Source organism: Lycorma delicatula, chromosome 12 (genome assembly GCF_047948215.1).
Source record: "Lycorma delicatula isolate Av1 chromosome 12, ASM4794821v1, whole genome shotgun sequence".
NCBI classification, from domain to species: domain Eukaryota; kingdom Metazoa; phylum Arthropoda; class Insecta; order Hemiptera; family Fulgoridae; genus Lycorma; species Lycorma delicatula.
This window is the reverse complement of record NC_134466.1, coordinates 69,635,985-69,662,195: the sequence shown is the minus strand read 5'-3', so window position 1 is coordinate 69,662,195 and position 26,211 is coordinate 69,635,985. Positions and strand designations below refer to the sequence as shown.

The window sequence follows — 26,211 nt, the reverse complement described above, 5'->3', positions numbered from 1 at the left end:
ACTTTTGACTAACGGATGAGTTCTGGTTTAAATGACTGCAATTTTCAACCAGAAGTATTAATTCTAAACTTTGATTATATAGTCCTTCAATATCATCATTGTCATAGCATAAATGTTTTTTGGATTTTGAGCAGACAGATCAAATTATATATTTTTTTCTGAAATGATATAATCATACGCTGTCTAATCATTATAAAATATTTATTATGTCTATGAAATGAAGGATGTATGAAGTAAAATAAATATCAAAAAGCAGACTGGCATAAGCAAGAAGAACTTTAATCTGAAAAAAAATTATTAATATTAAATAGTGATCTAAGAGTTAATAAGAAAAAACTTGTTGAATATATTTATCAGAGTATCGCTTTATGATAACATAACATAACATGGACAATATGCAAACCAAAATGAAAAAAATGGAAGTGTCAAATGGGATATTAAAGAGGATAATACGTGGTCTTAAGACAAGTATCAGAAGAAAGAGACGTGTGTGGCAGAATCTTGCAAAGTTAGCTAGATTTAAGTTGAAAATAAATTTAAATCCATCTCGCAAGTTTGTATTTAAAATGTAAAAAAACTTAATTTTTTGAGAGCCTTTCTCTTAAGTATTTCTTGACAAAAAATGTCCACCCCTTCCTAGAAAATTAACCAGAGTTTTAGCCAAATAAAATTTTAATTAATGTAACATTTGGATCTAAAAGGGGAAAGGCACATCGGTTCGAATCTGATTTTATCTCCTTTTTTCACTTTTTTTTTTTTTTTTTTTTAGTTTATATATATGTTGATTTATCAATATTATTAACCTCTGATTGTAAAAAAAATAAAAATAAATCAATAATAACAATTAAAAAAATATATGAAAAAATATCAGAAGTTAATAAAATAAAATTTTATGTACTTTTCATTTAAAAAAAAAAAAAATGTATATAAGTAATTTAATAGGTGAGCAAGGAAGTCATGTAGTCACATCAAATTTTTTGTTCTAAAATGTTTAAAATTTCCTCTTTCCAATGCCGTTTTAATCACCTATTTCTGTTGTATATAAAAATTTGTATGATTTTTTTTGTTAACACAAGTTTTTTATTTTATAACAAAATGTGGACTTCCTGTTGTTTCGTTCATTTTATTATTTTTTCTCTTGATTATTTTTATGTTTTGCAACTGTATTTTTTTAAAAGTTAGTAGCATTACTTTTCAATATTTTATAACATAACCTTATTGAGTTGAGTGTAACGTTCCGTTGTTGTAAGCTAACTTGATTATGTTTTGTTAGAAGTGATCCGTTGTGGATATTATTTATCAGACTGGATTGGTATAATTATTATTAATGTATCGTTCTTTATAGTGTAAATAGTTGTATTTTTAGTCTAATATGCCTAGATTGAAACTTGGTTTTAAAAAACGAAAAGGTGGGTAAAATTACAAGCTCCAACAACCCAAAATATTTCTTCTGTTGTCTCTAGCCAAGACTAAAATTCGACCTCGAGGACGTAAGTACTGGGATGCTGAAAGAAGGAAAATACCTTACGACCATAACCAGCACTTCCATTTCAGTAAAATAATCACGGTTGAAATTAAGCCAATTTTTAAGGTTTTATCTGATAGTGTGTAGCTCGAAAAGTGTTTTATCTAGCAAAACCCAAAATGTGCCTTTTACATCAACATTTTTTTTATTTCAATGCCCTTTGAAATGCCTTTTCACAACCCTATCCTTTCAATTTAAAATATTTTAGTTGCCTCCCCAAATATTTGAGGAGCTTAGGTGTGTTGGTCTCAAACAAAAAAAAAACTGTTTCAAGGTAGGAGTGTTTCTAAATTTAATTGATATTGATATATTGATATTTATGTTGATATTTTGTGTAGTATTATTGTTTTATATATATATTATAATTAAAAGTGATTTTTTTTTGGTTCTATAACCAATGAAGCAAAAGTAATTTGTCTGTTTTATTCACTCATACTTATGCATCTTTCTGAAAATATTGCATCGTCATATATCTGAATGTTATAAAAAATTCAAAATTATTTTGATTTATTATGCATAACTTATTAAGTAGTGGCATGTTTAGTTTATGAAAATAATCGTAGCTTATTCAACAACCTGTTGAATTACATTCTACATAATTTTATCCAAAAATAAAGTTTTGACATCCAGATCTCAGATTTTGATCAAACTTTGTATATTTAATTATTGTTTAGATATTTAATTACCAGAAAGGAATTTTTTCTCTTAAAGTCTTTACTATTTTCATTTTACAGCTGTTTTTCCAAACATAAAAGATTTATTTTGTCAAAGAGATATTTTTTAGTATATCAATAAAATTTCTGTCTTCTGATTGGAGAAATTCCTTTGTTATGTCTCTTTAAAAACAATATTTTTATTTTTGTTCCAACACTTAAGCACTGTATTAGTGGCAATGGTATCGTCTATAATTGGCAAGTTTGCTTTAGGGTCATATAGAATCTGTTTAAAAATCACAAAAAAAAAGTTTTTAATACATTCTGATCATCAAATAAAACATAAAATTCTAAATTTTAATATTACATGTATTTAATATTAGTATGATTAAATTATTTGGGTGGCATTATGCTAAATTTTTGGTTATCATTAACAATAAATAATCTTTTACTCACTTTTACATAAAATATGGTCAGAAATCAGTTGAAAATATTAAATTGTACAATAATTATTCCAAATTATTACTCAAACATGCTAAAATGAACTTACTTGTAGATAGCAAGCCATCTACAGAACATAGATTTTTTGATTTTTTTCCAAAGACATGAAAGAATCTTTTTGAACCAAATTATCATGTTACATGAAAAGTATTTTTTTTTTAAATTATCATGCGAGTGCTCAAGAGAAATTAAAATGTACCATACCCCACAGAAATAAGCACTGATGGGAAATGTAGTCAGATTAGAACACACGAACTGATAGAATGAAACCTAGCAACTGAGGGTGCAAATGCAATGTGCCACTATGATCATAATTGTGATGTTCCTTATTAGGATTAAACAATATCATTATATCAGTAATTGAATAAATAATGCTGCAAAAGAAATTAAATAAATTTAAAGATTTTTCTGTAAATGTTTATGTAATATTATGGAAACTGATTCAATACATTGAATATTTAATATTCAGAACAAATTGCAAGCACAGAAGTTCCCATCAGACTGGTATACAGACCAGATTTATTAAACATGCATCTATTTTAGCTGTTAAGAAATTACATTTTAAAAACAATTTTCACCAGTTATTTTTTTATGATTATTTTTTAGTTGAACGTACATCTGCAACAATAAAAAAACATTGCAAATGCATTACCTTGCGTCGAATACCAATACAATGAAAATTTAGTGGAAACTTACTATCAATCAAGTTTTAAACAGGTATTCTCAGTGAATAATTTTGCATCCTGGAAATCTATACCAGTGTCATTTATCAATTTAATTGCTACATGTGGCTGAAATTTTATGGATTTATTTATTATGATAATGTCTGTGGCTATATCATCACGATTTAATCAGATAAATAATCGTTTGGAAGCTGTTAAAGGAAAGGTAAATAACTTTTTTCTGCTCTTTTATTTGTTAAATGTTAGTTGGTTGCCTAACAGTTGTAGAAAATCAGTCATGAAAATTGTCATGTTTAATTTTTAAAAAATCACATGACTGTTACATCAGGATTAAATAGAAAAATGAAACACAAATCTTGGATTGGCCAAATAAATAATGTATAATTCTGTAATTATAATTTTTTATCTTTTATTTATTTATTTTTATAATTATATTTACTTTACGTTAATTTCCTCATTTTAAGCTCTGTTTTGGATTTATTTATACTTTTATGAATTTAACTTACTTACCTGATGGTTATTATATAACAATCAAAATCATCATATAGTTTTAGATTTATATCTTATTATTTATTATTTTTTAGTTGAACGTACATCTGCAACAATAAAAAAACATTGCAAATGCATTACCTTGCGTCGAATACCAATACAATGAAAATTTAGTGGAAACTTACTATCAATCAAGTTTTAAACAGGTATTCTCAGTGAATAATTTTGCATCCTGGAAATCTATACCAGTGTCATTTATCAATTTAATTGCTACATGTGGCTGAAATTTTATGGATTTATTTATTATGATAATGTCTGTGGCTATATCATCACGATTTAATCAGATAAATAATCGTTTGGAAGCTGTTAAAGGAAAGGTAAATAACTTTTTTCTGCTCTTTTATTTGTTAAATGTTAGTTGGTTGCCTAACAGTTGTAGAAAATCAGTCATGAAAATTGTCATGTTTAATTTTTAAAAAATCACATGACTGTTACATCAGGATTAAATAGAAAAATGAAACACAAATCTTGGATTGGCCAAATAAATAATGTATAATTCTGTAATTATAATTTTTTATCTTTTATTTATTTATTTTTATAATTATATTTACTTTACGTTAATTTCCTCATTTTAAGCTCTGTTTTGGATTTATTTATACTTTTATGAATTTAACTTACTTACCTGATGGTTATTATATAACAATCAAAATCATCATATAGTTTTAGATTTATATCGTTTTATATTTGGTAAAAGATTTTTAAGAGGGTATTTACCCATTTTATCAAAAATATTGTCGCATGTTTTGCGGCTCGACCAGGATATTCAGAGGTTGAAAATTAAAAATGTTTATATAATTACAGTTATTGGTTTAAAATATTCATAATTACAACCAGACAATAAGTCACAAATAAGTGACAATAATAAAACAATGAACACAAATATTAAAATAGTAATTATAACCAGGATAATAGTTTCCATTTTCTATATATCTTTCAGTGAATGACATTTCAGAATAATAAAAAAGTACAGTTATAAAATCAATAAAAGTTTAATCTAACTTAACATTAACATATACATTACGTTTTCAAACATTCATTCACACAACATAGTTTTCATTTATTTATAATGATGTTATAGATTTATATTTTGTTAAACTTACCATCAAAAATAAAATTAAAAGAATTAAGGAAAACATTTACACTATAAACAATGTCTGCAAAACAAACTGTAAATAAAATCACATCTTGAACTAATACTTAGATGTTATTTAGGACTAGATTCTAGTCCTAGATGTTATTTAGGATAGATTATGTGCTCTAAATTGTAGGTATTTTTATATACAAAAGCCTTTGAAATATAACCTGTTAAAATAGTATTATTTTTACAATAGTGTAATTAAATAAAAACTCAGAAAGTCCTGAAGGTCACTCCAGCTAGAATGGTCCATCTGTTAAGGTATTATACAAATGATCTACATCTATCTATACTATTATATAAAGAGGAAGAAGGTTTTTGTTTGTTTGTTTGGGATAAACAAAAAACTACTCCGATCAATCACAAACAAATTTTTATCTGTATTTCTTAGCATAACTGTGAAGGTTTTTAAATATATTTCATCTCAAAAATTTTTGAAGAAACAACCAATCAATTGCCTTCAAATTTTCAGGATGCATTAATATTATACCATGTTAAGTTAAGCCCCAGACTGGGGCCCTAGCTCCCTTGAAGGTTAAAATATTAAAAATATTCATTAATTCTTCCCCCTCAAAGAGGATGAAGTTGTAAATTAAAGATATTCATTAAAGAAAAAAATAGATTAATCCTTTTACTACATTATATAAATTCAACATGATGTTTCTACTATATTATTTTTGTAATTAAACTAATCCTTCTATTGCTATTATTATCAGAAGTACTATTATAATTCTGCCAAATAAATTCTGTATAATTATTTTCATGAGTTTTTTTATCATCAAAAATTACAGAATAATTTTTTTTGTTTTTTAATTAAATATGATCTAATCAAATTAGCTGAAGTAAAGTTAGGTAGGTGATGAAAGTATTATTTCAATATGTTTTACGTGTGTTTTAAAATAATTGTTTAAATTAGCCTTATTGTTTAAATTAATCTAAAACTATTAGGAAATGACTTAAGACTCAAACTGTAACAAAACATGATTAAATTTCAATTAGCACTTACAATAGCATTTTAAAGTGTATTTGTAAAAAGAAAATTGTTCTAGTGATTTCTTGACACAATGTCAAAAAGCCATTCATACAAGAAGAAGTTTGATAATTTTATAAGACTATGTAAACTTTTTTAACTTTATGAGACTTTTTTAAAAAAGAAGGAATAAAAGCCAAAACAATAAATGGAAGCGGCTTATCATTTTAAAGAAACAGTTACAATAAAACATCCTTATCTAAAAAAATAAAAAATTAAGACACTAAAAAGCAATAGCTTTGCCCGAAGTCTTAAGCAGTTAAGAAGGCCTACAAAATTTTTAGGAAAATCTAGTAAAAGAAAAAAATTACTTTATGAAAAATCCAAAATAAGCTAGTTCAGAGAAATTGAAAAAGATCTAAAATTATTAAGTATTTCCAATGAAATAATTTTTGACAAATAAAACTAGTAGATAAATCTAAATTTTCAAAGAAACAGAAAAGGAAACAGTGGATGAACATAAGGAGAGAGAAGTTAAAGGAAAGAACAAAAGAATTTTATAAAAGAAAGAGGTCATGACAGGATGCGAGATCCTTAGGAGGTCCAATCACAAACAAAAAAAAAAGAAAAGAAAAAGATTTTCATGAAGAAAATTATTTAGTAAAAGAATGTAGTTACACTGGTAGAAATGTTTAAATATACATTCTGATCTTAAAATGGCTAGCAACTATATCAAAGTGCAGTTTCAATTATGATGTGTTTTTTGGGTGGGGGGGATAGAATACTTGCTTTTATTACATATAAATATGTAGGCTGCTTTTAATTACATACAGACACACGCAGAAACATTTATTGTGTGTTCATAATGTATGGGCACACACAACAAACACAATAAATATATTACATATGTTCATAAATTATAATAAAACTTTTCATAAACCACATCTCTACCCACAAAGGGGATAATTGAAAAAAGTTTAATGTAAAGAAAAAGGGTTATGACATACCATTTTAAAGATCATCAAAAAACAAAAGTTTTGACATAAAAAATGATCATACAACTCTTACCAAAATGGAGGCTATTTAACACCTTTCACAGCTAGTTTCAATAGTAGCTTATAAACATAAAAAGCGGGTTTCTGCGGTATGAATTTCTTTCATACCACAGAAACAGATTATACTGTAGACCACTTTTGAAAAACATTAAACAGCTGCCATTTTGATTAGAATTGCTGTAACCTTTTGATTTTATGGCCATTTTTTTTATTATTTTTTTAATGCTCTTTAAAATGAGGCCTTATAACCTTACCCTTCCCATTAAAATTTTTTGATTAAATCCTATGCCCCTTGGGTGGTTCAAAGTGTGGTGGTATTATTATGAATTGTTTTGAGGAAAAGCAATAACTAAATCTTATTTTTCTCTGGTTAAGGAGTAAAAATTTAATTAAGAGTTGTCATACTTGTGAACACTAAATAAATGTGTATATACAGTTGTATACAATCATTTGTCATTTTAGATAAGAATGCAAAATTCAGTATTCTAGGTTGCATAGTTTTTCAAGTTAAATGTGTAAATTTTATTCATAAGATATTTTACTTGTTTTTAATATCTAAATGTTATAAAACAAAAAAAGGAAAGAAAAAGAATTAAATAGTTACAATAACAAGTGTAATTTTCTTAAATTAAGTGATTTCGGTCTTTAAATGGAAGGAGGGATTAAAATACTCAATAAGAAAAGTTTTATCCAGTATCCAATTAAAAGAAATTTCATAATAACACAGAATTGTAAAAAAACCCAAGAAAAGAATGAGCAGAAGAAAGACGCAGAAGAAAGAGCATGAGTAAAGGAAATGGAAATATATAATATTCTTATTTGAGTGAGGATTGTAAGAGAAGTGGATATTTGTTGAATATATTCTGTCATGTGAAAAATTTTAAATGAACTGCATTTAGAAGAATATGAAGAGGACACATGAAAAAATCGCTGACATATATATATATATATATAGATGTAATAATGAAAATTTTCAGTTTAAAAAAAAAAATTACATGTAATGAAAAAACACATGAAACATTATTATACATAATAATATATCCAAAAGGGGGAATTTATACTCAGGCTATGAATAGAAAACATATTTTCACCTTAGAAAGTCTTTTTAAGCTCTACTGCTATAAAATATTAACTTAATACTATAAAAAATATTAGAATCAAATATTCAGCAATTCAAATCTACAAATGAATCAGCAATCCCTCTTCTAGTGGTTGGTACTTACTTGAAAGCAAATTATTTTTATTGTGTATTTTTATAAAGTAATTATATAAATTTTATTTTATTTAAATTAAAATAAGAATTAAAAAATATTAGTTGAAGCTAAAAATAATAATACATACATGCAAATCACATTATTTACTTGCGTACTACTTGTCTTAATATAAAATATTATTATTGAAAGAACTTACCTAGTTTACATGTAGAATTCTTTTCTAAAGGGTTGTTTAGATTCATATAAAATACTTCTGAAAACGCTAATTATAAATAATCAAGTAACAATATTACTACTGATTCGACAACGTTAATGATTAATAATACTTAGATTAAGTTACCAGAAAAAAATATTACTATGTAAGTTTTGTTTATTTTCATTACATCGCTTTATATAATGGAATAAGCTAATAATATTATAAAAAGTATAATTTTTCATCAATATAATACACATTTTGATACACGTAGTTGTTTTGACGAATTCGGCGCGAACCAGGTGGATGGACGAGTTAATCGAATACATACAGCAACTACGCTATCTGTTCCATTCACTGTACACAATCACTATCACATTCAGCTATTTTTTTATTTTATACTGTTAGGTTTTTTTTACTAATATTTCCTTATTAATCTGAATTAATTAGTTTTAATTTTCAAGTTAATAGTTTTTATAATAAAACTATTTTTAATATAATGTATTTTTTAAATGTAATTAATAATTTTATCACACAAAAACAAAAAAATAATAGGATTTAAAACTAACAGTTCGATTTGGTTCGCTTTTAATCTTCAATTAGAATTGGATTATCTTAAATAAATTTTAATGGTTTTCTGAGGAAAAGAAATTATGACTATTAAAAAAATAATCACGTATACTTAACTTTGTTGCTTTACAAGTTTACAAGCTGTTAACTGCCACCTTGACTGGAATTAAGTAGCGTTTAATGATTTTGTAGTCTAGGAACTCTTTATAACCTTATTTGAAAATATATAATTTCACATAATAAGTAAATATCCTCGATGAATCGGGAGCTAAAAAAAAAAAAAATTAATTGGTTCTGAAACTTCTTCAAAATTTATTGAAAACAAAATGTTTAATTTCTCAGTAAACAAAACCTATCCATATTTAATTTATTCTGTAGTAAAAAGATTACTTAAATAATGACAATCTACCATCGTTTACGCTGTACTAAGTATTTTACGATTCCATTTCAGTGTTTCCGATATGTATGTCCGCTATAGACTAAAAAAGCTACTGGACCGATTTCAAGCGCGGGGAAAAAGGAAGAAAGAGAATAGGAAAAGGGAAACAGGGAAAAATCGGAAAAGGAAAAAATCAAAAAAAGGGGACAACGGGAAAAGAAAATTGAAAGGAGTAAAAGAAAAGTAGAAAGAGGAAGGGGAGGGAAATAAGGGAAAGATAAACGGGGTAAATGGAAAAAGAACGTGATAAAATGAAAATGGGGAAAAGGAAATGGGGAAGGGAAGGGGAAAAGGATAAAATGGAAAGGTTAAATTTTGTGAAGTTCCGTAATGGTCATTTTATTAATGCTTTAATCTAACTTTCAATTGTGTTCAATTTAATCTATATTTACTCAAATCTAGCATAGTGAAGCATGCGAGTCTGCTAGTTCAAATTATTAAATTATTTAAGATAAAATACATAAACAATATTTGTTTTAATAATACGTGATGAAAATAAAAGTTGTTGCCGTGTTGTCTAGCCAGCGTGTCGTTGCTGACACAGTTATTTTGTAAACATCCTCACTCCAACGGACTACGACGTTCAAGGTTAACAGAGTCTATCACTTTTATAGATCCCTTACGCAATAGCAGGATTGACTGTTATCTTATAAAACAAATTAAATAAAGTCAAAAATATAAAATAAAACATGCAACTTTACACTGTACTTTCACTTTTAACCGTCTGATGGTTTTTATTTATTTTTGAATTTGTTGTCGCCTTAAGAATTATTTTTATGTGCAAACTAAGAATGAAATATTAAAAAAACCATATAATTCAAAGCGGAACCCAGTATCTTCAGTTTTTTTAATCTGATTAACCTTTTTATTTTTTTTTGTTTAACCTCCGGGGCTACCGTCAGGTATTGCTTTAGAGGATGAAACGAATTATGTGTAGCGTGTGTTAAAACGGCATGCCTGACCGGGATTCGAACCCGGGACCTCCAGATGAAAGGCGGAGACGCTACCACTCGCGCCACGGAGGCCGACAATGAGGCTGGTTAACCTTTTTTTTTTTGTAGCGTGTGTGAAAAATGCCATGCCTGACCGGGATTCGAACCCGGGACCTCCGGGTGAAAGGCCAAGACGCTACCACTCGCGCCTCGGAGGCCGGCAGACTGGTTAACCTGTAGATTTATAAGATTACGTCTAAATTGAAAAACGAGCCCCAGACTTCCAGCGTGGTTCTTTTTACAATTTTTTTATTATCAAATTATTTACAGATGATTCTTACGTAAGTAAAATTTAACTGAGTAAATTTATGTGAGGAATAAATCGAGTCCGTTTCTAGTATTTATATGAATATAAGCGATCTGAAACAGAAGCATTACGCAAGTAATTCTGTGCGTCAATTTCTTAGTTGACGCAGTCAACCGTTATGAACAATGTTTTTTTTTTTCTAAAATGATACTCGCGTAACCATATTATCCTACGAAGCTGCGACCTTTCTCCAAGCTGAGTAAAACTCTTCAGACTATGATTAACGTTTTTTAATTGACAATACCCAAATAAGCATTTAACATATGAGCTAGCGTCCAAGCCAAGAATCGAACCCAAAACTCTCAGTATATGATTCGGTTGTTCTATTACGGAGGTGACAAAATAGATTAAAAAAACCCCAACAAAATCCGAGATCCGACAAAATTTAATTCCATGTCACTTAATGACTTTCAATATAATTTTTGGATTAAATTGTTTCATTCATTGAGAGCCAAGTATTATTTAAAAACAACGAAATATATTTTAAAAGATCTAAATAAAGTTAAATTAGGCTTTACATGTATAATAAAGTGCATTAATAAATAGATCTGTGAGTGTATGTACGCGCGTACAACATACATTTGATTTGAATATTATAGACGGGCTTAACCGTAAAATATGGAGGTCGACTAGATATAACTTTGAAATTTAGATATAATACTAATCATTACCTCCTTACGTACCATTCCTGGTTTCTATAATCTATATCATAAAAAATGTGGGTGGCTCTGTTATTTACCTTTTTCAACTGATGACTATTAAAGTCATAAGGGACTGCGTTGTTACAAAATTTTCCAGATCCTAACCGGGTAGCGAATTCGAAACTTTTAGTCTGGCAGGTAAGAAGCTACCTCTGTAACAGCGTGGAGGTGATGTTACATCTAAAAAAATTAATATATAACTTTTTAATCCCTGATTTGATCTTTAAACAAATAGAGTAATAATTACACAATTGTATATGCGCGCGCATATATAATATAATTTGTGCAAAATTAATAATAAATTTAAAAAAATCTGATGTTGACACCACATGATTTCCTTGTACGCCTATTAAATTACATATACATATTTTTTGCTGCACTTCATATAAACTTATTTCATTTGAAAGTGAATACGATCCTCTAATTTATTAATAAAGTGTTACACAATTGCTGAAATATTCGTTTTTATTCACATAAAATATTTATACAATTATTAATTCAACAGTCTTACATGAAATAATAGAACAGAGTAAAATTCCTTTTATTATTCGTATAACTAGATCAGTATTATTCGTATCTTCGTGAGTTGCTGATTAACAAAAGTTTTAGATTTCTGTTGTGTCGTATAAACAAAAGTTAATAATAATTAAACTATTCCGTTTAGTGAACTCCTGTATACTGGTTACAAATGTTAATTTCGACCTAGCTGTGTAAATTATTCACATTTTATTATTGGATTATTTGCTGAATAATCAAAAATAAAAAAGAAATAATCATACAGGAAAAAGAAAGATAACATGAAGAAATATATTTCAAAAAAAGAGGAAGAAAATGAATATGAAGGGGAAGAAAATGTTTAGAATACGGTAAGAATAAGAAAAATTAGAAGATGAAAGATATAAAGAGGAAGAAAATGTTAAAACCAAATAAACAATAAAAAAATAAAAAATATTGAGAGATGGTAAATATGAAGAGGAAGAAAACGTTAAGACAAGGAAAGAATAAAAATATTAAGAGGGATGATGAATATAGAGAGAACTAATTAAGAGCGGAAAAATTATATAAAACGATAGAGCGATTAAATGATTGGCAACAAAAACAATTAAACGAAATGATGATCAACTCCGACTTAGGAGAATATTGTCCGATAATATCAGAGGAGCAATGAACTAAGAGATAAGAATTTTTTGCAATCTACTAAAGATCGGGTATGTATGCCTCAGTGTATATGTTGTTCTTGTGAGGGACTATTTTTCAGTCACTCTGTAGTTAACTTTAATGTGGATAAAATTAAACAGAAAATTCCAGAATTATTAAACAGAAATTAAACTAGAAAATCCAAAAAATAATACGATTTTAAATTATATTTTCAATTAATATTAAATAATCAGATGTTTCACCAACATCTATTCATATACAAATACGAGTATTGTGTATATGTACGTATACGTATACATGTATATATATCGTATGTAATTCCTATTAAATTATATTTACACATTTTTAAAGTACATAACATTTATTTCACTAATAATTTTTGTCACTTTTTTTATTATCACTGAATTATTATGTATTGTAATTTTTTTTTACAATCACGGGTTAATTATATATTAAATCAATATATTTAAATTTAAAAAAAGAAAAGGTAAAAAAAAACAAATGGAGATGAAGTCTGATTCAAACCGATGTGCCTTCCCTTTAAGATCAAAATATTTTATTAATTAAAATTTTATTTTTAATTTCGATGGCAATCAAAAAGGGAGGTGCACAACTAGTTGTTACAACAGTGCTAAATCCAAAATTTCAACATTCTACGACTAATCGTTTTTGAGTTATTTTATACACATCATTTCACCCATTTTATACACCGACAATAAGTAAACAGAAATTACTCGTAAATTATACGAAGATTAATTTTTCCTTGAAAATATTCGGAACGAGCGTTAAAATATTTTAAATTTTATTCGTAACATTTAAAAAATATTTACCTATAATTTTTTTAATTGAATTTTCGTTTTAAAATGGGGATTTACAGAAAAATAATATTTGCAGAATACTGAAATTCCGATATTAGAAATAGATTATCTTTATTTAAAAAAAATAATAAATTAAAGAATAATTTTCGATTAAAAAGAAGGTATGTTTTTCGCAAAAAGAAAATTAGAGACCGGGTCCTGGGTTCGAATTCAGCTTGTGTTCATTAACTACTCAAAGTCATTATGTTATTATGAAAAAGTCTGTAGAAAGCGTAGGATCACTAAAGAAGGGTATACTATAATAAATAAATTTTAAGGTACTGCATTTCTGAATCAGATAATGAACTATTTTCTAGAAATAAGTTTATATATATATATATATATATATATATATAGAAAAGAGCAGAGCTACCAATAAAATTTTAAGGAAGTTTATAAAAAAAATGAGAAAATTTTATCAGTCTTTATTTTTATATTACAAAGGTTTTGCTAAAACAGACTTCGAGTGAGAAAAAAAAAAATGTATATATATAATAAAATTTTGCGTGCGCACGTGTGTATACAAGTAAATAGATAAATAAATTAATGTATTATTTATTAACAGATAAGTTTACTGAAACTGAAAACTACTTCAAAATATATATTTATATGAAAAAATATCAAAAAATTCTTTATTAAAGAATTAGAGGATCGTATGTCACTTTCAAATGAAATAAGTTTAAATAAAGTGCAGCAAAAAATGTGTATATGTAATTTAATAGACGTGAAAGGAAGTCATGTTGTGTCCACATCAGATTTCTTTTTTAAATTGACAGTGAGGTGGTTTAATATTTTCGTACGTAAAAATTAACTGGATTCGGATCCAGAACCTTTTGGATATAAGTCAATTTCGTGATACATTTAAGCTGATAAAGTAAAATGAAATGTACATTGTTTTGTCAACCAGAACGGTAGTAATAAAAAAACCCAGAAAATTGAGTCCTGCAGCCATTTCAATATGTATTATGCGTTGACTGTTAGGTAAGCATGTCAATTGACCTGACAATTTCTAATGCAGTAAATTTTCTCCAAAAAAAGTACTCTTCCCGTACATTTTTTGGGTCGGTGAAATCAAAGAATGGATCTGTGATGTACAACAAGTATTTTGTTAAGTTTTGAGTCTGTTGTGTAATTAAGGAATAATGGAGTTAAATAAAAATATTGTGTGTGTGCGCACGCGCACACACACAATATTTTTATGTAACACTTACTCGTATTTATTGTTAAAATGGGTGACGTTGCATCTGATGTTCGTCTGAATTCCGTTCTTTTTATACAGTAAATAATTCTAGGTTCGATTTCCGGTTACGCTTGGCATTTATTATCAAAATTCATAACATGAAAAAATAAAAAAAAAACAATGTAAAAAAAGCGTGATAGTAACTGACGTTTGTCGGCCTCCGTAGTGACCGTGTCTCGGCCTTTTATCCTGAGGTCCCGGGTTCGAATCCCGGTTAGGCATGTCATTTTCACACGCTACAAAATTGCCATTTGATCTCATCCTGTGAAGCAATACATAACGGATGCCCTGAGTAAACGAAAAAAAAATGTATACTTTGTATGTTGTCAATACGAGTAAAATAAATTAATTAAAAAAAAAAAAACTAGTTGTAAATATTCGTTTAATTTAGTGTGAGATAACTTTTTAAATCATACTGCAATCATAGACAGAACTGCTCGCCGACGCGCTGCTACAATTCCCGCCTTGTTATGACACGTACAAGGTTAAACTGAGTTCAAGGTTAAACTACAATGCCGTCCCTTACACCACTGCGTAAAGCACATTTTAACTATAATAATTATTTACGAGTTTATAACGCTGAACAAAATAAACCGTTCGATTCATTTCTTTCTCATACACCGACTTTTTATTTATTTATTTATTTTTGTTTTTAATTAATTTTTATTTATTTATTTTTTTATTTATTTTATATTTTAAATACACGTATAAGCAGCATGGATGTAAGATGATGGGTCGAAGCCGATAATATCGAACCTTGGTTCTTAAATGTTTTTTTTTTTTTTTAAGTAGGTTTAAATAAATTTAACTGTTTGGAGACCAAATTGATTCTAAACGAAGTATTTTATAAATATTACAAATGCAATTGTGTTTTGAAATGTGATCATGTTATGAAAGTCGAACCCAGGATCTTCCACTTAAGCTGTTTTTAATAGTGATACTCGGATATTCATTACGAATAGAACTACAGCTTCTGTAGATATACAGCCTTCGCTGCGGTGAAAGAAGTGGTGTCATTTGTACGACTGAACTTCATTTCCGTTTCGACGCAATATTTTGTATTTATCTGGCGTCTGATACTTTTATTTACTAGAACCTTAAATGTAATCGAATTAATTACGAATTTTCAGATTTTTTTTATCCTTATTGCTTTATTTCATTTTATATAAATTAGTTTACAACATTCTATCATATTAAAAACTGGCCGATCAGTTGATATAGTTGTTAGCTTCTAAATCTGCTGGTCTCGGGTTTGATTCTGGGTAAGAATTTGGCTTTTTTTTAAAGTATCTCACTAATATTATCTACCTCATATTTCTCGCTCGTTAAAATACACGTGTAGGATAATACGAGGTCGTATTGTAAATAACGTTGGAAAAAATAGATCTGTTATTATTTAATATTATGTTTGTTTATATATTACTTTACAAAACGGATAAACGTTATCGTAATATTTTTATTATACCTCTTGAAATTAAATAGTATTTTAATAAAATGTAATTCGTATAAAATAATGGACTAATCTTTATTTAATTTAATTATGTCAGATGTATATATAAGAAAAGGACTATAATTTTTACCTCGCATACCAATAATGACCGTTATGTTTAGGGTTATATTTGAATTGTATCACGCGTGATGTCCGACGCTAGCCACCAGCCAGATGCGAAGAAAGACAGCTGGCCGTTCTGTTCACCATCATCCCCCCTCTCTAGACTCACACCATCTTCGCATTAGTCATCGACTGACAAATCTTTTCACTTGACATTCCACAAAAAATTAAACAAAAAAAAAAAATAATTACCTCTAAAATTCGTCTTTACAAAATACTCCTCCCATCAGCGTATGATCTATACACTTTTATAAATTATAATATTTATCATCGGCTATTGAACTATTTTTTTTTGTATTTATTAAAATATTTATTACTATAAAAAAATATTTTATTACATTTATTTATCATCAAACAATTTGTTTTAATCACAATCTTATTATTTTTTTTAAATTAGCGCAAATAATGTATTTTCAATAAATTAAATAAAATTCTACCTTCAAAACTAGATTAAACTAATATACCGACGGTACACAAGAGTGATAAAGCTTTTTAATCAAATGTAATGTTTCATCTGGATAGAACTATACGTGTACTGTGTTCATCAGTAATCCAAGAATTCACACGTACACGTACATGCACGCGCAAAGGGAGAAATCTGTTACCAGATAATTACAATTTTTAATTTTTATTAAAATAACTTGGGAAGTAAAATTACTAAAGATGGACGAAGCAGGAGCGATATAAAATGCCGAATAGCACAAGCTAAACTAGCCTTCAGTAAGAAATATAATTTGTTTGCATCAAAAATTAATTTAAATGTCAGGAAAAGATTTTTGAATGTATATGTTCGCATAGCTTTATATGGAAGTAAAACTTGGACAATCGGAGTATCTGAGAAGAAAAGATTAGAAGCTTTTGAAATGTGGTGCTATAGGAGAATGTTAAAAATCAGACGGGTGGATAAAGTGACAAATGAAGAGGTATTGCGGCAAATAGATGAAGAAAGAAGCCTTTGGAAAAATATAGTTAAAAGAAGAGACAGACTTATAGGCCACATACTAAGGCATCCTGGAATAGTCGCTTTAATATTAGAAGGACAGGTAGAAGGAAAAAATTGTGTAGGCAGGCCACGTTTGGAGTATGTAAAACAAATTGTTGGGGATGTAGGATGTAGAGGGTATACTGAAATGAAACGACTAGCACTAGATAGGGAATCTTGGAGAGCTGCATCAAACCAGTCAAATGACTGAAGACAAAAAAAAAATTAAAATAACGTTTACTTCTTAACAAATGTTATATATTCATAAATAAATGCATGGAAACATCAGAATATTTAATTTACTAAACAATTTACACGAATCTCATTTACCGGTACAAAACAAAGTTCTGGTAGCCCATTTTAGTATATTTTTTTTTACTTTTTCAAGTAGTCACAAAACATACTGTAGTATTATATTTTAGACAAGGTATACATAAACGTAATAAATGATAACGATGATACAAGATTAGCATTTTATTAAAACACGTGAAAGAGCAATACATTTGACTCGATTGTAAATGAAATCGGTTTAGTCATCTCATGAAAATTTGCTACGTAATTAGACGGTCCAAACATTTTACATAATGTACAACAGAAAATGTTACTATTAAAAGGAATAATATTTATGTAATTAGCATATTATTTCTTACTGAGAAGTGGATCGCACAAACTTTAACCTTATTTAAAGCTAAAGTTAGGATTTGCATGGCGGGTCGGTAACTTTATGTAAGAATTCAATTTCCACGATGAGGTTTACAAAGTTTTATTCTGTTTTGCTCGATCTATCTGAAAATTGTCCGGAGTGCGAGGTGGAAGAGACCACCCAACATTTGTTGTTTTTTGTCCACGATTCGCCATAGAGCGTAGAGAGATGCTCGGCAACCTGAGACGTGAGCACATGTTCTGCCCTGAAGATACCCTACGAATCTTATTAGAAGGTGAGGCACAGTGAAAGACTGTGGAAAGATTCGTCAGGACGGTCATGAGGAAGCTGCAATTATATGAAGAGTTCCGCAGAGGAGAATGGCGGTGGAGGGCGCAGGGGCGGAAAAGTTCTCGGCTGAGTGCCTAGGGGGTCGCCTGGGTGGGATGAGGCCGGGCACATTCTGCTCGTGCGTCTGATGGTGGCCAATGATAAGTGGTGTGACTCTTTGAGATATTTCTCTTGACTGCTGTGGGTGTTAGAAGCTTTGTCCTGTTTTCTGCAGGGTTCTTGTGTGATGTTGTCGGTGTTTGTAGCTGACGTGCTGTATGTGTTGTTTCAAGTAGTGTTGTTTGTGTGGTGTGTGACATTTGTCGATTTGTTACTTACGACTGTGTTTGTGGACTATTCCCCTTTCTTTTGTTGAAATGTTTCTATAAGCAGTCCCAGGAAGGGGGAAGCCAGGAGTGGAGGTTTAGTCGGTAGTGCGCAGGTATACATACGCCCTTGGTTATAACTGGCGGAACCTGTTAGCGAGCCCGACACTGCTTAGGCGTCCGTAAATGGGGTTCCTCCACGACTAATCATTAATTAGTCGTGGAGTTAGTGCGTAGGGTAAGTTGGTTAATTTATATTTATAATTATAAGCGGCAAACGTTTTTGTTATTATTAATATCACCCGATATTACCATTTAGATTTATTTATTATACAAATATACTCATAATTTAACCAAATTTAACCTACGCTCGCTTTGATCGCTAAACTTGACTAATTAACAGAGTAATGTTTTGAGTATTTAAACAAAAATTATAGTATAGGTTATTATTACCCACCGGGTTGGTCTAGTGGTGAACGCGTCTTCCCAAATCAGCTGATTTGGAAGTCGAGAGTTCCAGCGTTCAAGTCCTAATAAAGCCGGTTATTTTTACACGGATTTGAATACTAGATCGTGGATACCGGTGTTCTTTAGTGGTTGGGTTTCAATTAACCACACATCTCAGGAATGGTCGAACTGAGAACGTACAAGACTACACTTCATTTACACTCATACATATCATCCTCTGAAGAATTATCTAAACGGTAGTTACCGGAGGCTAAACAGGAAAAAAAAAGAAAAAGAGTATAGGTTATATTGGTTTTTAATATCTGAATAGATTTTAAATACATTCAAATGTTAAAATAGGTCTAGATTCGATCAATTATAGATTTGAAAATTTTTTCAAACTGCGGTACCACCGAAAGTGCGCAAGTGCCAATTTACTTTTGTAATTTTTTAAGTTACAACGAAATACTTACTTTTAGTAATACTTTACAATGTTACTGATCATATTAAAGACCGTTTAATTTTTTCTTTTACAGATGCGAAAGGACTGCCACGATTTCCTACATGTAATCGCAGCGATGCCTTTCAATGCACGATTATTGGTAAAGATAATGTTCGGAAATTTCAGGATTTATTCTATTTTTCTAAATTCTATTCTTCCCTTAAAAAGGCGAAGGCTTAAGAATTAACAGTACCAAGGTAAGCAGTTTACAGTTAAAATCTCATTCAGACAGCTAAAAAGTTAATGATACGTCAACAAAGATTTTTAGATGTGGTTTCGAATTACTAAATTCTTGTAAATAACTTTTTAAAAACGTGAAGAAATCTTAGAAAACAAAGGCGGAGATAGAAAAATGTGAAACACCAGTAAAAGAAGTATTATTCGTTTTTTTGGGTACTTTTTCGTTTCTCCCCCTCCCCAAAAAAAGTTTCCACATTTTTCACCTGGAAATAACTCAAAATAAAAGGAAATATTGATATTAACAACCTGGTAGAAGAAAAAACTCAATATAACTATTTATTTTATAAATATAATCTAACAAAGTTAACCTACGCGTGCTTCACTTGCTAACCTTGACTAATTAACAGTAATGTTTTGTGTATTTAAATAATAAATTCAGTAAATATTGGAATTATTTATGATAATCAAAACATTACTGTTAATTAGTCAAGGTTAGCGTGCAAAGCGAGCGTTCGTTAAGTTTGTAGTATGTTAAGTTGAAATATCGATCCTTTTTCGGTAAGGGGGTACCACATTTTTCCTTTTTTTATTTCCTTGTACAAAGTAAAGGTAGTATTGTGATCGCGAAAAATTTCGGTTTTCAGATTTTAACGGAAATATCTATTTTGATCATCCTTGAATCCATTTCGACTAGTTACCGCGTGACGTCTGTACGTATGTATGTATCTCGCATAACTCAAAAACGATTAGTCGTAGGATGTTGAAATTTTGGATTTAGGACTGTTGTAACATCTAGTTGTGCACCTTTCCTTTTGATTGCAATCGACTGAACCAGTAATAAGCCCTTATTGAGAGCCTTTCAACGATATATCATAAGTGGTACTTATTTTTATTGGTTCTACAGTTATAGTCAAATAAATTTTTTTATTAATGACATATTTGGATCTTACAAGGGGAAGGCAGATCGGGACGAATCCCACTTTACACACATACATATATATTTAAACTTTTTTTTAATTTAAATATTTTGATTTATAATAATTATTAACCTCTGATTGTAAAAAAATTACGATAAATAATAATTCAATAATAGTAATAAAAAAAAGATATTAGCAGTTATGAATGAAATAAAAATTTATGTACTTTTATTTTTTTTTAAAAATGTGCATATGTAATTTAGTAAGCGTACAAGGAAGTCATGTGGTACTCAGATCAGATTCAAATGACTGAAGACAAAAAAAAAAAATTCTAATACAACTACTCCAAATAGTTCAAGTTGATTGACGTATTCACTCAACCTTTGGTTTTTAAACCGATCAAAATAGTGAGCTAATAGTTTTATTAATAATTCCAGTTTGTTTATTGTTAATGGTTTGTTTATTTATCCTGTTGACGAATCCATTTGAGTATTAACATTAAAAAATGTAGTACAAATGATTAATATATAAATCCAACCTAATGTTTCTACTATATTATTTTATTTAATTCAACTTATCCTTTTCATCGCTACTATTATCAGGAGTACTATTATAATTCTCCCATTAAAATTCTGTATAATTAATTTCATGAGTTTTTTATATCATAAATAACAGAAAATTTTTTGTTTTTTAAGTAAATATGATTTAATCAAATTAGGTAAAGTAAAGTATTATTTAAATATGTTTTAAAATAATTCATCATTTCTTATTGCTTAAATTAGTCTAAAACTATTAGGGAATGACTTAAGACTAAAACTGTAACAAAACATCACTAAATTTCAATTACCACTTACAACAGCATTTCAAAAGTGTATTAATTAAAAAGAAAACTGTTCTAGTGATTTCTTGACACAATGTCAAAAAGCCACTCATACAAAAAGAAGTATGATAATTTTATAAGACTATGTAAACTTTTTTTAAAAAAGAAGGAATAAAAGCTAAAACAAAAAATGGAAGCTGCTTATCATTTTAAAGAAACAGTTACAATAAAACATCCTTATCCAAAAAATCAAAATTAACACAATAAAAAGCAATAGCTTTGCCTGAAGTCTTATGCAGTTTGGAAGGCCTACAGAATTTCTTAGGAAAAATCTAGTAAAAGTAAAAAAATAACTTTATGAAAAGTACAAAATAAGCTAGTTCAAAGAAATTGGAAAAGATCTAAAATTAGTAAATATTTACAATGAAATAATTTTTGACAAATAAAATTAGTAGATGAATCTAAATTTTCAAAGAAATAGAAAAGGAAAAGTGAATGAACCTAACAAGGAAAGAGAAGGTAAAGGAAAGAATTTTAGAAAAGAAAGAAGTCAGGACAGGATGCGTGATCTTTAGGAGGTCAATCACAAGCAAAAAAATAAGAAAAGAAAAAGATTTTCATGAAGAAAACTATTTAGTAATAGAAGACAATTATACTGGTAGAAATGTTTAATAGACAATCTCATTTTAAAATAGCTAACAACTATATCAATGTGCAGCTTCAATTACGATGTGTTATTTTGGTGGGGGGGAGAGAATACTTGCTTTTATTACATTTAAATATGTATGTGATACATATTTATATGAATGTATAGGCTGCTTTTAATTACATACATACACTCACAAAAATGTATTGTGTGTTCAAAATGCACATGCATGGGCACACACACACACACACAAACGCAATAAATATATTACATATGTTCTTAAATTATAACAAACTTTAAATAACTTTTCATAAACCATATCTCTACCCACATTAGGGATAATTGACAAATATTTAATGAAAAGGGTTATGACACATCATTTTAAAGAGCATCGAAAAACAAAAGTTTTGATATAAAAATGATCCTACAACTCTGATTAAAATGAAGGCCATTTAATACCTTTGTGTACTACTTTTGTTAATATAAAATATTATTATTGAAAGAACTTACCTAGTTTATATGCCAAAATTCTTTTCTAAACTATTGTTTATATTCATATAAAATACTCCTATATATACTGAATACGGTAATTACAAATAATCTATAAACGAAATTTGATACTGTTTTAAAAACGCCACTACAGTTCGCAAAGAAATAAATATTATTTACTGATTTGACAACGTTAATAATACTTAGATTAATAAGTTATCAGAAAGAAAATATTACAATGTCAGTTTTGTTTATTTTCACTACATCGTTTTATACATTGGAAGCAGCTAATAATATTATAAAGTGATATAATTTTTCATCAATGTAACACATACTTTGACACTGTTGACAAAACACATTCATATTTTGACACTGTTGTCAAGTTGTTTTGACGAATAAGGCGCCAACCCCGGGATGGACGTGTGAAGAATACACTTAGCAGTTACGTAATCATCACTACTATAAAGTTACCACAATTTTAATTTTTTCCCACTATATCGTTCAGAAGCCACCATTTTATTTTATACTGTTAGATTTTCTTTTTTACTATTATTTCCTTATTAATCTGTATTAATTAGTTTTAATGTTCGAGTTAATAGTTTTTATATTAAAATACTTTTAAACTATTATCAATATAATAAATTTAAAAATGTATTTTTTAAATGTGTAATTAATAATTTTTTTTACAAAAAAAAAACAAGGATTTGTAACTGACAGTTCGATTTGGTTCGCTTTTAATTTAAAAAACTCTTAACTAGAATTCTATACAGAAGAATTGAGAGGAGAGTGGAAAGAAGTGTTAGGAGAAGACCAATTGGTTTTAAGAAAAGTATAGGGACAAGGGAAGCAATTTTAGGGCTCAGATTAATAGTAGAAGGAAGATTAAAGAAAAACAAACCAACATACTTGGCATTTATAGACCTAGAAAAGGCATTCGATAACGTAGACTGGAATAAAATGTTCAGCATTTTAAAAAAATTAGAGTTGAAATACAGAGGTAGAAGAACGATTGCTAACATTTACAGGAACCAAACAGCAACAGTAATAATTGAAAAACATAAGAAAGAAGCCGTAATCAGAAAGGCAGTCCGACAAGGATTTTCCCTATCGCCGTTACTTTCTAATCTTTACATAGAACTAGCAGTTCATGATGTTAAAGAACAATTTAGATTCAGAGTAACAGTACAAGGTGAAAAGATAAAGATGATACATACAGGGAATAATCGGAAAAGTAAAAAATCAAAAAAGGGAAGAAGGAGAAAACGGGAAAGGAAGAGGGAGGGAGATAAAAGGAAAGAGAAACTGGGAAAAGGAAAAGGGAACGTGATAAAATTAAAATTGGGAAGCGGGAAGGGAAAAGTTAAAGAGAGAAAGGGTAAAAAGGAAAGGTTAAATTTGAATATATACTGAAATCTAGCGTAGTGAAGCATAGTCTGCTAGTTAAAATTAATAAATTATTTAAAACAGATAAGAATATTTGTTTTAATAATGCGTGATGAAGAGATAAAAAAAAGTTGTTTGCTGCGGTGTCTAGCCGGCTTTCGTTGTTTTGTAAACATTCCTCACTCCACCAACTACGAACGTTCAAGGTTAACACAGAGTCTAGTGCTTTTATAAATCTCTTACGCAATAGCAGGATTGAGTGTTATCTTATAAAACAATTAAATAAATTCAAAAATTTTTTGATTAAATTGTTTTATTCATTTAGAGCCAAGTATTGATTAAAAACGACGAAATGTATTTTTAAATATCTAAATAAAATAAAATTAGGCTTTACATGTATAATAAAGTGAATTAATAAATAGATCTACGGGTGTATGTACGCGCTTACACACATACTATATATTTTTTTTAAATTCCTGATTTGATGTTTAAAAAATATAGTAACACTTAATAACAAAATTGTATGTGCGCGCGCGTGCAGGTCCGTATTTACATCTACTATGTCTTGAGCTTGATTACGTATATAAAATAAATATTATATGCAATTAAATAATAAGTAAAAATCTCGTTATAACCCCTTTGTATATGGTTGGCTGTTGTAGTAATATGTCCACTTATAGTTTAAGGGAAAATTAATTCTCTTTAATATTTTATCTAATTATAAGTTCGGCAAGATTGATAGTAAATTTTAAAAACAATTAAATATTAGAGGACGTGTAACCGATGGTCAAATGTAAAAAAAATTGACTGTGAAAGAAACAACTTGCGAACCGAATTTTAGATGTAATAATTTTTCATTTTAATTTTGTTGTTGTTTAAAACAAATGGTTGTGTCTTTCGATGTCGGATGATTCCGTATGGGGTGGGGGGAAGATGGAGAAGAGCATCATGAGTGTAAACTAACGAAATTCACTGAGATGTTTTGTCTTGTAGTTAGTTGTTTGCGGGAATTATCGGTAGATAGGCGACTGAATACGTAGTGCAATGTTATGCCTTCACATAACAGTGTTTAGTCTAACCTAATCCACATGTAACGTTATCCAAATTTCATCTTTTTATTGAGATATTCCTTATTACTGATTTAAGGTGAGTTTTATTTATTTTGTTAATATTATTACAATTTTTTAAACAATAATTGGCAGGTGTTTTATTCTGTATATGTATTACTCAAATTATTTATTAGATTAAAAATGTTAGATTCGAGTTAACGCCGATTGATTTTTACAAAATAAATTAACAAATTTAATAATAATAAATAAATAAAGAGAAACAAGTTATATGGTTGTATTTTAGGTTATTTGGCCATTAACGGTGTATATATTTAACTAAACTGATATAAGCAAAGGGTATTTCGTGAGTGATATATTAGATATATTAAGTTTTAAGTCTGGTAACGAGAATGAGACGTGCTAAACAAGAAAATAATTCGCATCTGTATCGTTATAAAGAATATACTGATTTACTGGAACTCCTTGGTTCGACACCCAAAATAGCTTACCGTTTGTTTCTTCACCGATCTCAGTTAATGTCGTTAAATATTCATAAATGAATGTATTCTCGGGAATAACACAAAAATTTGAAAAAAATAATTTTTGATAGGAAAGAAAGCTACAAATAATCATTTTAATAAATTCGTAAAAATATTTTTAGAAATCTATCGGCGTATTTTTTATTTAACATATATATTTAACAATAATTAATCGTAAGAAAAGAAAAAAACATCGGTAGCGAGTTTGTAGAAGGCGACCGATATTTATAATTTATGTGAGGTTCTGAGTTCGACCCCGGGTAATTGTCATATATCTTAATAATTATGCGTACATAGTATTTAAAGCAGAAATTATTCGTAAAAAGTGTACGACATATATACAACAAACAGTCATTACAAATTTTTATATTTAACATTTCCCGTGTTTAATTTATATTTTAAAGCTAAATTTTAAAAAAAATCACAAAATTGTTGAAAATGTATAGTCGATCATTCTTTTAGAGGAAAACTATTTTTAAGAAACATTTAATCTCCTTAGATCGATCGGTTGATAAATTAAGCGACTGATATACCGATAATTCTGGGTTCGAATCTCGGTATCGTTTGGCATTCCTTATCGGTTACAGTTCATCTAATTCTTTAC

General features: G+C 28.5%; 1 protein-coding gene across 6 annotated transcripts in view; it reads left to right on the top strand.

Moving 5' to 3' along the window:
* Positions 1-1,201: 1,201 nt before the first annotated feature.
* LOC142332872 (uncharacterized) overlaps positions 1,202-26,211 on the top strand; it is a 76,275-nt gene continuing 51,265 nt past the window's right edge. For 2 of the 6 annotated variants that reach the window (XR_012758423.1, XR_012758422.1), the window contains exons 1-4: positions 1,215-1,409; positions 3,286-3,567; positions 3,947-4,228; positions 19,619-19,684. The gene's annotated coding sequence lies outside the window, so the exon portion shown is untranslated. Of the gene's footprint in view, positions 1,410-3,285; positions 3,568-3,946; positions 4,229-19,618; positions 19,782-20,229; positions 20,644-26,211 lie in introns of those variants that run through there. The other 4 variants (XR_012758421.1, XR_012758420.1, XR_012758424.1 and 1 more) reach the window with 4 other exon arrangements.